Source organism: Rhinoraja longicauda, unplaced genomic scaffold (genome assembly GCF_053455715.1).
Source record: "Rhinoraja longicauda isolate Sanriku21f unplaced genomic scaffold, sRhiLon1.1 Scf000082, whole genome shotgun sequence".
NCBI lineage: Eukaryota > Metazoa > Chordata > Chondrichthyes > Rajiformes > Arhynchobatidae > Rhinoraja > Rhinoraja longicauda.
In genome coordinates, this window is record NW_027601300.1 from 312466 (window position 1) to 326980 (window position 14515).

Genomic DNA, 14515 nt, shown 5'->3' on the forward strand with positions numbered 1-14515 from the left:
TCTGCAATACTTTCCGACTGCACATCTTACATAGCAACTAGCACAAAAAAATGTACTTTCCTGTAAGCTGATTATTTTGTCCTTCAGCTGGTATTAGGAAATAGTGAGCAAATCGACCTAATTACTGATGTTTTATCGCAGAGCGGTGATCTGCGATCCCCTGCACGTTGCAACAGCAATATGTATTAACGGAATATTTTCATACCTCGCTGAAAGTGGTGCCACCGATGGATAGAGCAGGGAAGCAGACACGTGTTATGATTGCGTTCATGGGCTAAGGCACTGATTTTCAATATTGTTACGTCATGTTGCAGATGCACAAAATATTGGTTAGACCGCATGGTTTGGTATATCGTTGTGGTCTGGTTTATCGTTCGGTGCAAAAGAAATTCACAAGGATGGTGCCTCAAACTGAAGGCTGTGGCTACTCGGAGAGAGTGGGTGGTCTAGGTTTATTCACATTGGATGGTAGGAAGCTCAGAGGAGAATTTATAGATGTTTGTAAAGTTATGACTGGCATCGGTCGGCATCTTTTTGGTTGCACAATTTTAGAGCTGTACAGAATCTCGGAGCAAATGAAGAGACAGCTCTGTGCGAAATCTCCTGTCTGTGCGGATCTAATTGCGTGTTGCCTGAGCGCGAAAAGTCTACGCTTCGAAGATCTTAAGGAATTTAGCAAGTTAACATCCAGAACTCGCCGCCCACTGGACTAAAACTTCTGTAATTCATACTAAAAATGCCTGAGACGTCATCAAAGTTGTTAACTCGAATTTTGTTTTTTTTTCAGAAAAAGATCAATTAAGTCAAATGCTGGAAAAGGCCGGTTCGTTAAACTTAATTTACAGATAGCCGGCCATCTTTACGCTTTGCTGCATTGATTTCAAGATTTATCGGTTTGAAGAAATACAATGTAAATTCTGAAATCCCGCCATACTGGCATGTCGTTCGCAGTAAAACGCGATGGGCAGAACACTATTTACACAGAAGGGCAGTTCAGGAAAAATTACGTATAGAATCACATTCTCCTTTCAACTTAATCAAGGCAAATGACCGCCGTCCGCACACAACAGAATGCAGGCGGTGGAAACCTGAACAAAATGCAGCACGCTGGAGGAATTCAGGGAATTAGGCTGCGTCTGTTTGGGGGAACAGACAGTTCACGCTTCGCTCGGGACCCTTCTCAGTCTCAAGAAACTCTCTCATTTGTATCCATGATATTTTTATGAGTTCCTTACCATAAAACCACTGCTCTTGATTTGACCCGACCGGAAATATCGTCTATCTATGTCCTCCAGCGATGCTGCCTTTACCGCAGAGTTACCACAACACGTTGTGTTGTCCGCTCTTTCCAATTCGTCTGGTGTTATTTTTTTGGTGTCAAACATTTGCTGTCATGTTTGTTAGCTAGATGTTCATACGCCATTGCAATTGCCATTGCCATTGTAACTTATTACATTCTTCCCTTTATCTTAACAGAGCAGAAAATTGCCTTTTTAGAAGCAGGTAAATATTGTCAACAATTAAATAAAACGATTTGCTTCCGTTTCTACATGCATTCAATAAATTCTAAGAAAATGGTGTTTAGTATTTTGGTGATGTGGGTAAGATTTGTTAATAATTGATGGTGATCAGCTTTGTTGCTGTTATTTTATGTTTTTTTGCAGCCCAGGATAATAATATGGACACTGGTGAGTCATACAAAAAGTAATAGTGAAAGTAATAGTGAATTAATTGGAAATGAAATGATGCAAGCACGTAATTTCAGCTAAATTACAAAATCTTGGAAGCACTCAACAAGTCAAACCGCGTTGTGGAAACGGAAACAGTGTGACAGTTTGAGGTCGAAGACCCTTCGTCAGAATTTAGAACGATAAAGAAAATTTAATTATTTGATTTGTTAAGATCCGGAAGGAATGGTTAGAATAAATGAAATGTCTGCGATTAAGTGAAACTCATGAATTACACCAACGTTACTGGAACCGGCTGCTTACTATATAAGAGGGAGGAGGAAAGAAAAATAATTTCAAAAGAGCAGCTGAAAAAAAATGCTTAATCTGCCTAGCGGTCTTTGCGATAATAAATAAAGCTTTGCATTTAGTTTTGCTGCTGATAGATGTTGCCGGGGTCTGTAAAATGCTACAACCTCGCTGCTTCAGAGACCCGGGTTCTATCCTGACCTTGGCTGCTATATGTTTTGCGGATATTGTGCGTTCTAATTGATTGTCTACGCCTAGCTCATCTGCATGTAGCACAGAGATATAAGCACTTAACAAATGGCTCACATGACCTAGGTTTCTCGTCAGGTTGGAGGAGACAGAGTGATTCAATGTTATTCGCATGATCTGTTCATTCAATTCCGGTAAAATAATACTGGTTATGGCAACGTAACATCGTAATTTCTAATGCGATTGCATTTTAAGGCAGTGTTCTATTTTGCAGATGATCGATTAGACGCAATCAGGGCAGGTAAATTAGTCCGTAAATTTGGATTGTTGATATGAAACTGCTATTGACATTTCATAGTTTCTACGGTATTTCGTATTCAAATTTTGTGAGGTAAACAATAATTATTCCTTTTCCGTCAGAACTGCAAGCTCTTCGCGAATCGACAAGTGAGTATTCAACTCTAATTTCCTAGTATTCGAAAATATATATATTATCATTCAAGATTTCGTTATGACCTGCTTACTGTATGTTAAGCCATTGCGCCTTTCGCATGCAAATACTGTTGCCAATAAAAAATATAATGACCTCGTAGTGAAACTTAAAAATACATAAATAATAAATATATTCCTTTATTCGTTCCACACCGGGGAAATTTACAGAGTTACAGTGGCAAAGTGGATAGCAAGAGAGCAAGAGATCATTCACTAGAAGTAGAAGATACATAAATTGTCATCATATTTCTATGTGTTCTTAGCTGTTATTGTTGACTTGTCTGCTGGGAGCAGTGCTGGTTGTGCAGTCTCACAGCAGCGCGAAGGAAGGACCTCCTATATCTCTCCTTCACGCACTTGGGGAGAAGGAGTCTGTCACTGAAGGAGCTACTCAGTGCAGACAGTGTACTGCATGGGGTGGGAGTCGTTATCCAGCAGCGATGTTAGCTTTGCCATCATCCTCCTCTCTCCCACCACCTGCACTGAGTCGAGGGGGCAACCCAGAATAGAGCCGGCCTTCCTGACCAGCTTGTCGAGTCTCTACCCTTCCGCCGCTAAAATGCTGCTGCTCCAGCAGACCACTCCATGGAAAATGGCCGATGCAACCACCGTGTTGTAGAAGGTCCTTAGGAGTGCCCCATGCACTCCAAAGGACCTGAGACTCCTTAGCAGATAAAGTCTGCTCTGGCCCTTTCTGTATAATGCATCGGTATTTTCAGTCCAGTCCAGTTTATTGTTGAGGTAGACACCCAGGTATTTATAGGAATCCACCCTCTCGATCTACATTCCCTGGATGATCACCGGCGTCGGGGGGACCTGGCTGCACCTGCGGAAATCTACCACCATCTCCCTGGTTTTCCCCGCGTTGATCCGGAGGCAGTTCCGTTGGCTCCAGTCCACAAACTCCTTGATCCATTCTCTGTAGGCCGTGTCCTCGTCGCCAGTGATGAGGCCGACGGTGGCAGAGTCGGCAGGGAACTTCTGTGGATAGGAGTCTGCAGAGCTGTGCCTGAAGTCCGCAGTGTACAGGGTGAACATGAATGGAGCTAGCACTGTTCCCTGCAGAACCCCAGTGCTGATGACCACCCTGTCCGAGACCAGGTCTTTTGTCCTCACATACTATGCTCGGTTGGTGAGGTAGTCCAGAATCCAGGATGTAAGATGGCGATCCACTCCTGTGCCCTCCAGCTTGCCTCCCAGAAGTCCCGGCTGGATGGTGTTGAATACACTGGAGAAATCAAAGAACATGATTCTTTGTATATCCCATAGTAAATCAGCACAGTGGTGTAGCGGTAAAGCTGCTCGCCCACTACGCCAGGAGAAAGCACACGCGGACATACAGACAGCACTGTAGTTAGGATCGAACCCGGGTCTCCGGCGCTGCAAGCGCTGTAAGGCTGGAACTCTACCGCTGCGCCACCGTGTCGCCCTAGAATTAAAAATATATATGTTGATATCTGAAACAAAGATACCCTCAGCAGACCAATTTCAACACTAACATCGCTTCCTGGACAGCATTCAACCGATGCATTCTTCGATGCAAAGGCCGTAAAATTGTAATTTCCACAATAACATTCAACGGAACCATCTTTATCAGGAAAACATCGCATCTTAAAAGTGGCAGATGATTTCAAAGTTCACCCTGCAACGCAGGTTGTGTTTTGCTTTCGAAACTAAGCGTTTTATTTCCAATATTTTGTGCTGAGGTGAAAACATACTCTGTATAAAATGTAGTTTTGAGAATGCTTTGCGATTATTTTTCAGAGCAACAACTATTTTCCAAAGATAACGGTGCGTGTTTAAAAATGCAGCTAGCCATTGCGAAATTGTCTTTAACTACCGAAAACGTGGAGATGCTTCTTTTTCTTCTTTCATATGTCAACTACAAGAATCAAAAGTGGCAATTGGTGCTTCAGAGTACCGAAGTTGACGCGTTGCTGCAAATGTTGCCAGTTGCCAGTGGACGACGAGGATGTAAAGCAACTTGCACCTCATGGAGATGCTGAAAATCTAAGTAAACAATCTGAATAGCTAAGTAAACAATTAAAACTTAAATACCTACGAGTAATTCGTTTATTGGAATTTGAAATTATATAGTTTTAACATTTTCCTTTTATTCATGTGTCAATGTGGAAGATTCAAAGGTTTCAAATGTTTCAGATTTTTTTAGATTTAGAGATAGAGCGCGGAAACAGGCCCTTCGACCCACCGAGTCCGCGCCTCCCAGCGATCCCCGCACATTAACACTATCCTACACACATCAGGGACAATTTTTACATTCACCCAGTCAATTAACCTACATACCTGTACGTCTTTGGAGTGTGGGAGGAAACCGAAGATCTCTGAGAAAACCCACGCAGGTCACGGGGAGAACGTACAAACTCCGTACAGACGGCGCCCGTAGTCAGGATCGAACCTGAGTCTCCAGCGCTGCATTCGCTGTAAGGCAGCAACTCTACCGCTGCCCTTTCAAAGGTCATTTATTGTCACATGTTCCAATTAACGTACGGTGATAGAATAAATGCAAATAGTGGGCATGCTGCTTTCAGTTTGTAATGGCTGACCACATACCTTAATTTTAGAATTGAACACTATGCTACTACATCTGCAAGAAAAAGGTGAATGAATTGATTGAATTACAATTTAATCCCATCTAAACTTGCCTTTGTTTATATTGCGGAACAAGGGGCGGCGGACAGACGTCTGCGCATCGTATTTATGCCTGATTAGTGTGGAGGACCTGGAAAATTGGATGTTTGGGAGTTTCCAGAATGGCAATATGCCGTCAGACGATAAATGGTGAACTACCCGTACCAGTGGTATATCCAGAAATTTCACTGTTGTAACTCCGAGGGGGTGAACAGCCTCGTGCAAAAAAAATGTTTGTTCGCACGAAGTGCAACATTTTCTTTTAATTTGCTGGTACAAGGATGATTACATGTTGCCGTTCATCTATATACTAAAACTCTCGTTTGTTTGTTTGTTTGTTCCTGAATTAAAGCCAAAACGGTACACGACAGCGCGACAATTACTCACCGTCGTCCCTTTGGTGCTAATGGGAGAAGTTTCATTGAAATCGGGGTCACATTTTTAAATTATTCACATTTTAAAGTTTAAATCTATCTCCTAGTGAGGGGAGGGGGGGCTGGGAGGGAGTGGCGGGTGCGGGGAAGGAGGGAGGGGAGGATGGAGGATAAGGAGGGTTGAGGAGGATGCAGTGGGGGAGTGGGAGGGAAAGGGGAGGGGAAAGGGGGGAGGGGAAAGGGGAGGGGTGGGGAGGTGGAGGGAGGGGGAGGGAAAGGGGAGATGGGGAAGAGGGAGAGGGAGGGATGGGGCGGAGGGAGGGAGGGAGAGGTGGTGGAGGGGGAGGGGGTGGAGGGAGGGGGAGGGGAGGGGATCAGGGAGGGAGGGGGGAGGGGGAGGGGGAGGGAGAGGAGGGATAGGGAGGAGGGAGGGAGGGGAGGTGGTGGAGGGAGGGGGATGGGGTGGAGGGAGGGGGAGGGGGAGGGAGGTGGATCAGAGAGGGAGGTGTGGGGAAGGGGAGGGGAGGCGGCGGGGGATCGGGGAAGGGGAGGGGAGGGAGTATGGGAGGGGGAGAGGGGAGGGGGAGGTGGAGGGGGGAGGGGGAGGGGGAGTGGGAGGGGGAGGGGGGGAGGGGGAGGGGGAGTGGGAGGGGGAGGGGGAGGGGAAGAGGAAACGGTGCTGCTGCAATGTAAGAGAGGTTTGGTCCCAACGGTAAAGTCTAGGTCTAGTGCATTTTAAATCTTTAGCACTCTGTACCCAATGTGATGTGAACATCACGCTATCCGAACTATATTCAAAGATTCAGAACACATTTATCGTGAGTGGATTAAGAATGGAAGTACGTGATATCCTAATGATGCTTATTTTGGTTTGAAAGATAACGTACTATCAATGAGAAGTTCAGGTACGCTCACGTTGTTCAGAATTTCCTTTGTATTGTTCACTTTGCTTAATGTTGAAACATATTGTAATGTTTTAAATTTCCTTTGGCATGTGCCGTTCATTCACCAACCGGTGTGTGTGTGTGTGTGTGTGTGTGTGTGTGTGTGTGTGTGTGTGTGTGTGTGTGTGTGTGTGTGTGTGTGTGTGTGTGTGTGTGTGTGTGTGTCTGTGTGTGTGTGTGCGTGTGTGTGTGTGTGTGTGTGTGTGTGTGTGTGTGTGTGTGTGTGTGTGTGTGTGTGTGTGTGTGTGTGTGTGTGTTTGTGTGTGTGTGTGTGTGTGTGCGTGTGCGTGCGTGTGTGTGCGTGTGCGTGCGTGCGTGCGTGGGTGTTTGTGTGTGTGTGTGTGTGTGTGTGTGTGTGTGTGTGTGTGTGTGTGTGTGTGTGTGTGTGTGTGTGTGTGTGTGTGTGTGTGTGTGTGTGTGTGTGTGTGTGTGTGTGTGTGTGTGTGTGTGTGTGTGTTTGTGTGTGTGTTCGTTTGTTTCCTTATTTTGTGGGGAGTTAATCTCAGGTTATCAATTCAGCAGTTATAAAGGAATGGAGACATTTGGGTTGTACGTTGTTCGGGAGACCTTCAAAACCTAAGTTCAGCAACGGAGAACAATCCGTTTTGTTTGCTGATCTTTTGTTTAAAATGCGTATTCTATGTGATAACTCCAGATATTACTCTGGATATTCACCAGAGCCAAGTCACTAAAAATCTAAAAACAATGTAATCTGTAAAATATTGATGAAAATGTATTCTATGCACTCACAAAAACAACACTAAAGCCCAATTTGGTTTCTCAATTCTGATATTAAATTCTCGTTGTATTACGACGAGATTCAACACCGGATAGCAACGTTGAACATTTTTCCAATCACTTTCAGGAAAGGCTTGAGGAACGATGCTGTCTGCAAAGCAGTCAATCAAAATGCAATAGCGCAGTAATGTAAAATATATGTAACATTTTGCAAAGTATTATGGATGAAATATCAAGCATGTTTACTTCCAGAACTAGAGAGAGTGAAAGACAACCTGCAAAACACAGGTAAGGAAGCATTTTTAAACTGTTCGGTATTAATTTATCCTAACTTATTATTTCGGGTTTTGTGAAGTACATCAGTCCAATAAGTAACAGTTTAAAATTCTGCTTGATTGCTTACTGGAGTAAGCAGAGGCATAGATCGGTATCTATAGATCGGCAGCGTTATAGCGTGCAAAATGAAGTTTCTGGCCCTGTTTGATTTAATTGATCCGAAGGCTTCTTGACAATCGAAATTGAGGTGTGAAAAACTGGGCGTTAATTTATATTAGTGTTTTCTACATTTTTTGCAGAAATTGACTGTGCACACCGAAATTGGCACAATGTTTCTGCAGATTCTGATTCTTAGCGGTTTTCAGAGTCACTTATACAATCTAGTTTCTGAACAATAAACGAAATTCAACCAAAGTAACACAGATAGTGGAAATAGGAAACAGAATAGGATAGGGTATGAAAACAGCTCTGGGATTCGACAGCATATGCCCAAAATGAAATCGATCTTTATAGATACCTTTCATCAGAATCTCTAGCCGCTTCCCAAACAGCCGTTGTATTTTCCTTCTCAATATATTATGTTTTGTTTACATTCTCATTTAAATCATTTAACTACAGAAACACAATTGAGCGACAAGGCTAAAGGTAAGCGTATAGAATGAAGGAGATGCCAAGATCGATCAAGAATCTCAGATTTGAGCTTCATATAACTTGGATATATTAAGAATAGGCAAACAGAAACATTTCAAAACTGAATAATTGCAGGTTGTCTTTGTATAAATTTCCCACTTATGTAATAACGCATACAATATGGCAAAACTTCACAGCGTGGCGCGAACATAACCAAGAAATATCGGGGCGCGCAGCGGTAGGGTTGCTGCCTTACAGCGAATGCAGCACCGGAGACTCAGGTTCGATCCTGACTACGGGTGCTGTACTATACGGAGTTTGTACGTTCTCCCCGTGACCTGCGTGGGTTTTCTCTGAGATCTTCGGTTTCTTCCCACATTCCAAAGACGTGCAGGTTTATAGGTTAATTGGCTGGGCAAATGTTAAAAAAATGTCCCTAGTGGGTGTAGGATAGTGTTAATGTGCGGGGATCGCTGGGCGGCGCCGACCCGGTGCGTCGAATGGCCTGTTTCTGCGCTGTATCTCTAAAATCTAGAAAATAAATAAATAAATAAATAAAATTATCTGTTAGCAATGAACAAAAGTATTAGATTTCCTTAGTATCACAAAATGCTGGAGTAACTCAGCAGCACAGGCAGCATCTAGGAGAGAGGCAATGGGTGACGTTTCGGGACGAGACCCTTCTTCAGATTTCCTTCATTTCCTACATTCACCAAAAATATTTCACAGCTGCGGAAATTTGAAACCGTAAAACCGAAACTGTAAATGATGCATACATTTAAGTTTCACAGGTAGTTGTCATTTGCTTTCAGATCTTGAAGAATGCCAACGAAGTAACGGTATGAATCCAATGTCCATTATTGTATAAATCGAATATGAGCGCAATGTTGTGTGTATATGTGTCTGTGTGTATGCATGTGTGTGCGGGTGCTTGCGCGCGCGCGCGCGCGCGCGCGTGTGTGTGTGTGTGTGTGTGTGTGTGTGTGTGTGTGTGTGTGTGTGTGTGTGTGTGTGTGTGTTAGAGTGTGAGAGAGCGAGAAAGAGAGAGAGCGAGAGAGAGAGAGAGAGAAACAGACAGAGAGAGACAGACAGAGAGAGAGAGAGAGAGAGAGAGAGAGAGAGAGAGAGAGAGAGAGAGAGAGAGAGAGAGAGAGAGAGAGAGAGAGAGAGAGAGAGAGAGCGAGAGAGAGAGAGAGAGAGAGAGAGAGAGAGAGAGAGAGAGAGAGAGAGAGAGAGAGAGAGAGAGAGAGAGAGAGAGAGAGAGAGAGAGAGAGAGAGAGAGAGAGAGAGAGAGAGAGAGAGAGAGAGAGAGAGAGAGAGAGAGAGAGAGAGAGAGAGAGAGAGAGAGAGAGAGGGGAAGGAAGGGGAGATAAGGGGGAAAGAAAGAGAACAATATTCAGTGTTCATGCGTGTGTGTGCACGCACGTGCGTGTGTGTGTAAATGTGCGTGTTGAATGCTACTTTCCAAAAAAAAGTAAAGGGAAAAATAGAGAGCTTCGTGGGAAATTTAATGATTTTGTCATTTGGATTTTATTTCAAATTTGCTGTACGCCCCAAAAAAGACTGAATTTTGTGTTAGAATTGACAACGAGTTCCTGTGCGTTTGAGAGTACGAGGGCGTCAACGAGACGCTAGATTTGTGTATAAGCAACTAAGTCACATTTGCTTAATCTGGCTCTAAGACGTCCCTATTTCTACAAAGAAGATGAATCTAAGGAGGTTAAGAGGCATTTGTAAATCAGAGGGCGGTTGACTCATAAAGCATGGAAACCAAACTATTCGTCCCCACGTCCACGCCGACAATGGACAACCATCCGTATTACTGCCGCCTCCGAGCATTTGACCCGTTATATTTTATAGACAAGAAGCTTCAATTATTGGCGGGATACCTCTTATATATTGTCAACTAATCTGCTTCCACCGCTCACTGGATGTATATTCTAGTTACACACTACTCTCTGGGTTAAAAAGGTCATCCTTGGATTGACTGTAAATCTCTTGCTCCTTGCCCCCAAATAAATTTGATTATCGAGTTCATCAAAACACTGGAATTCCCCACCAAATGCGGCAGTGAACCCATACATAAAAGAAGATCTGAAGCGAATTTGCGTAGATCAGCATTACAATCTAGTAGAAGTTGTGATAGGATATAAATGTCTCCATTCCGAAAGATTAACTTGTTTTCAAAATCCAGAAGAAAAGAATAACAAAATAACAAAAATCATATTCTCCACGCATCAGAATTATACTTTCAATCCGCTACTGGCTTCTGGAACTTTTGTATTTTATGAAACGTCGAAAAATTGCGAGGCAAAGATTCGAAAATTATGAGGAACGAGTTATTAAGTATTATCTCAAATTAATGATGCCGTGAACGAAAAAAAAGTCGGAGTGTTTTGTGCGCATTTAGCCATATACTTATGTGGGAGAGCATGACCCGAGCCAAATGCTCTCTCGATGAATATTTGAATCTTCGCCCTTTCTGATGTTTCCAAATGCACAGGACAAGATGTTAGAAATCCAAAGTGCCAAATGTCAATTTGCTCCCGATGGTAATGGGAGGCTTATGCACTCACCTATGCTCCTCCGATGTTGAGAAAGGCTAGGCAGACACGTCATTGGGGTTATCAAGTGGGCACCTACTTTCATCGACGTTTCGCTGATTGGACCCACGACGTCTCCAGTAGGATCAGCAGTGCATTCTGGCGTCCCAGAACCACCCCCCTCTGCATCTGCCTAGCCAGCTTATTTGGGAGACCAGATGGGGTCTTTCCTCTTCAGCCAGAGCCACTGGCTACTCCGCTCTGCCACCTGTGATGTTTCCTTGATAGCCTGGCGTAGGGCTTGTCCGCTGATCCCCAGGTCCTTCATCAGTCTTACGGTAGATGTTGCCACAAATCCTCGACATCCAACTTCTACCGGGCAGATCTTTGCTCTCCAGCCCCGCTGTTCTGCCTCCGCTGCAAGGTGTGTGTAGCGCAGTTTCTTTCTTTCAAAGGCTTCCTGCACAGCATCCTCCCAAGGGACTGTGAGCTCCACAAAATACACCACGCGCTGAGAGTTGGACCAGAGGACAAGATCAGGCTTCAAGTTGGTGATGGCTATCTCTGGTGGAACTCTAAGCTGTTGGTCCACATCCACCAGCATCTGCCAGTCCCGGGCTGCCTCCAGCTGTCCAAACCTTGTCCTTGGTGGAATTTTCCGTTGCTTTTGTTCCCCCTCCCGAACAAAGGCAATTGGCATAACTGGGTTGGTTGTTCTGGGCGGCAGGGCATTGTTGGTTGTTCTCCTGCTTTCCGGAGTGGCTGCCAGGCATTTGAGCACATGATTATGTCTCCAGGTGTACCGTCCTTGGGAGAGGCTTACTTTACACCCAGTGAGGATGTGCTTAAGCGTGGCTGGTGTTGAACAGAGGGGGCATGATGGATCTTCGCCCAGCCATTGGTTGAGATTTTTGGGGCTAGGAAGGACATCATAGGTTGCCCGAATGAGGAAGCTTATCCTGCTCGCCTCCATCTCCCACATGTCCTTCCAGCTGAACTTCCGCTTTCCATACTCTCCCATCTCATCCACTGGCCCTGTTTAGCTTGCGACACAGCCTTGGCACACCTACTCGACTCCTCCTGTCGGCGGACTTCGGCCGTGACCAACTTCCGGCGCTCCAGTGAGGATGCCTTGTTCCAGCAAGATCGCTTTCCGCCTAGCCCCAAGCCACTTCGTCCGTGTTGGACTTGCCCAATCACGTCGCCTTGGTGGAGAGCAGATTTTGCCTGCTGTGTCGCATGCTTAGCCGTCCACTTCCTTCCTGTTGCCAGGGTTGGGGCAGCAGCTCGGATGACAGTGTCCCTCAATTCCGCTAGAGTCATCTCTAGTCTGACTTTAGTACACTTGAACTCCTCTGTGAGGCTAGAGAGAGGCAGCTGAAGTACCCCCTGACCGTTGCTCAGGCATCGAGGAACAACTAACCACTTTCTCACAAAAGAGCTGATTGTTCTTTCCATCTTCTCAACTCTTGTGAGGGTGATGTCATACATGGTTAGTGGCCACATAAGGCGAGGTAGTAACCCAAACTGCAGGCACCAGATTTTCAGCTTTCCAGGCAACATGGATCGGTCGATGTTTGCTAGACCTTTGATGATTTCTTGCCTCAGCTCATTTGCCTGGTCAGTGTCCTTCAGTTTAGAGTCATACCATCTCCCCAGACTTTTGATTGGCTTCTCTGACACAGTTGGGATTGGTTCTTGATCAATGAAAAACCTTTGATCCGTCAGTTTGCCCTTGATTATAGAAATGCTTCTTGATTTGGATGGCTTAAATTTCATTCTAACCCCAGTGATGTTCTCTTGAAGCTTGCCTAAAAGGCGCCTGGTGCAAGGTGCTGTTGTTGTTATGATTGTTCATGTAGGCCCTGATGGGTGGTAGACGGACTCCAGACTTCAGCCGCTCGCCTCCCACCACCCACTTGGAGGCCCTTATGATGACTTCCATAGCCATTGCAAAAATCAATGGGGAGATGGTACACCCCGCCATTATGCCAATCTCCATGCAGTGCCATGTGGTGGTAAAGTCTGGCGTGGTGAAACACAGCTGCAGATCCTGAAAATATGCCTTGACAAGGATTGCGATGGTCTCTGGTATCCTGAAGAAGTCAAAGGATGCCCACAGGAAACTGTGAGGGACAGTTCCGAACGCATTGGCAAGGTCAAGGAAAACGACATGCAGATCTCTCTTTTCTTTTCTTGCAGTCTGGATTTGGTGCCAAATCAGGCTGGTATGTTCGAGGCATCCAGAGAACCCTGGGATGCCTGCTTTTTGGACTGTTGTATCCACAAGGTTGTTTCTTTTTAAATAGCTGGTCATCCTCTGAGCTATGATGCTGAAGAAGATTTTACCCTCTACATTGAGGAGACTGATAGGGCGGAATTGGCTGATATCTCTGGATTCCTTCTCTTTCGGAATCAGGACTCCACCTGCCCTGCGCCATGCTTTGGGTATAATTCTCTTCTCCCAAGCCACTCTCATTAGCCTCCACAGGAAGCGAGGAACATCAGGAGCACTCTTGTAGAGTCGATACAGAACCCCATTTGGCCCTGGGGCCGAAGATACTCTTACCCGCTTTACTGCCTGTTCCACCTCCCTCCACTTTGGAGGACTAATGTCCATCTGGTGCTCTGTTTGTTCAATTGGTGGAATGTCCGATGGAATAGCTGTCTTCAGGTGTCTCTTTCCATCCGCATGTATTCTTTTCAGGTGCTCGTCTAGCTCCTGCCTTGATGTTTTCAGGTTTCCTCCCTTTCCTTTGATGAAAAGTGATTTTACGAACTTATAGGTGTCCTTGAAGAAGCGTGATCTCGTTCGTTCTTTCTTTTTTCGTGACTTCCGCAGGTATTCTGCTCGTCCCAGGGTTGCTAAACGGCTTTTGATGTTTCCCTGGAGAATGTTGATGCCCTCCTTCTCACTATCAGAAGCCTTCCTCCACTGCTTCTCGAGCTGCCTTCTCTCCCGGATTAGGCATTCCATCTCCTTTTGCCGTCTGGACTTGCTTTCCAAAGCGGGTGCCCTTTCCTTTTCCTCCCTTACTCCATATCGCTCTGCTCCATAGCCATAGATAATGTCCCCCATCTTGTCAAGCTTTCTTTCGACTGTACCCCTTACACCCTGTAGGATATTGGTCAGGTCTGCATTTATGGTCTCCCATTCTTTCTTCTCCGAGATTCCAGGCCATTTCACGCGGGGTTCTCTTCCGCTGATCTTTTTTTCCATTGCTGGTTTTCTTAGCTGGATGGATTCCATATTTTCCTCTGCCTGCATAACTGTGCTTGAGTTTCCTTCATCAGGGGGGCTGATGTCCTGCGAACTTTGGTGAGACTCCAGTCGCTGGACTTCATTCGATTGACTTGAGTGACTTCTCAGGAAGTATTTATCAACGCGAGGTCCCTGTTTTCCCTCCCTCAAGCACCCTTTCTTTCCTTGATGTATTTTCAAGCCCTTTGAAGATGTTATTTTCATCCAGCCACAGGAGCAGACCTGAAGCCTCTTCTCGGATGCTGATTGTGCGCATGGTTCTTGGTGAGTGCATGTATTGCTCATGCTCTTTTCCGTTCCTAGGTCTATGGCCGCATTATCCGTCAATGAGTCTTCTTCCGCCCCCACTCTCGCAGACTCTAGGGGTATTCTTTCTTTAATTCTGTTCGTAGCAATAGGCGGGTGAATCCAAAATACTGAATAGTCCATGCCTGCCCCAAGT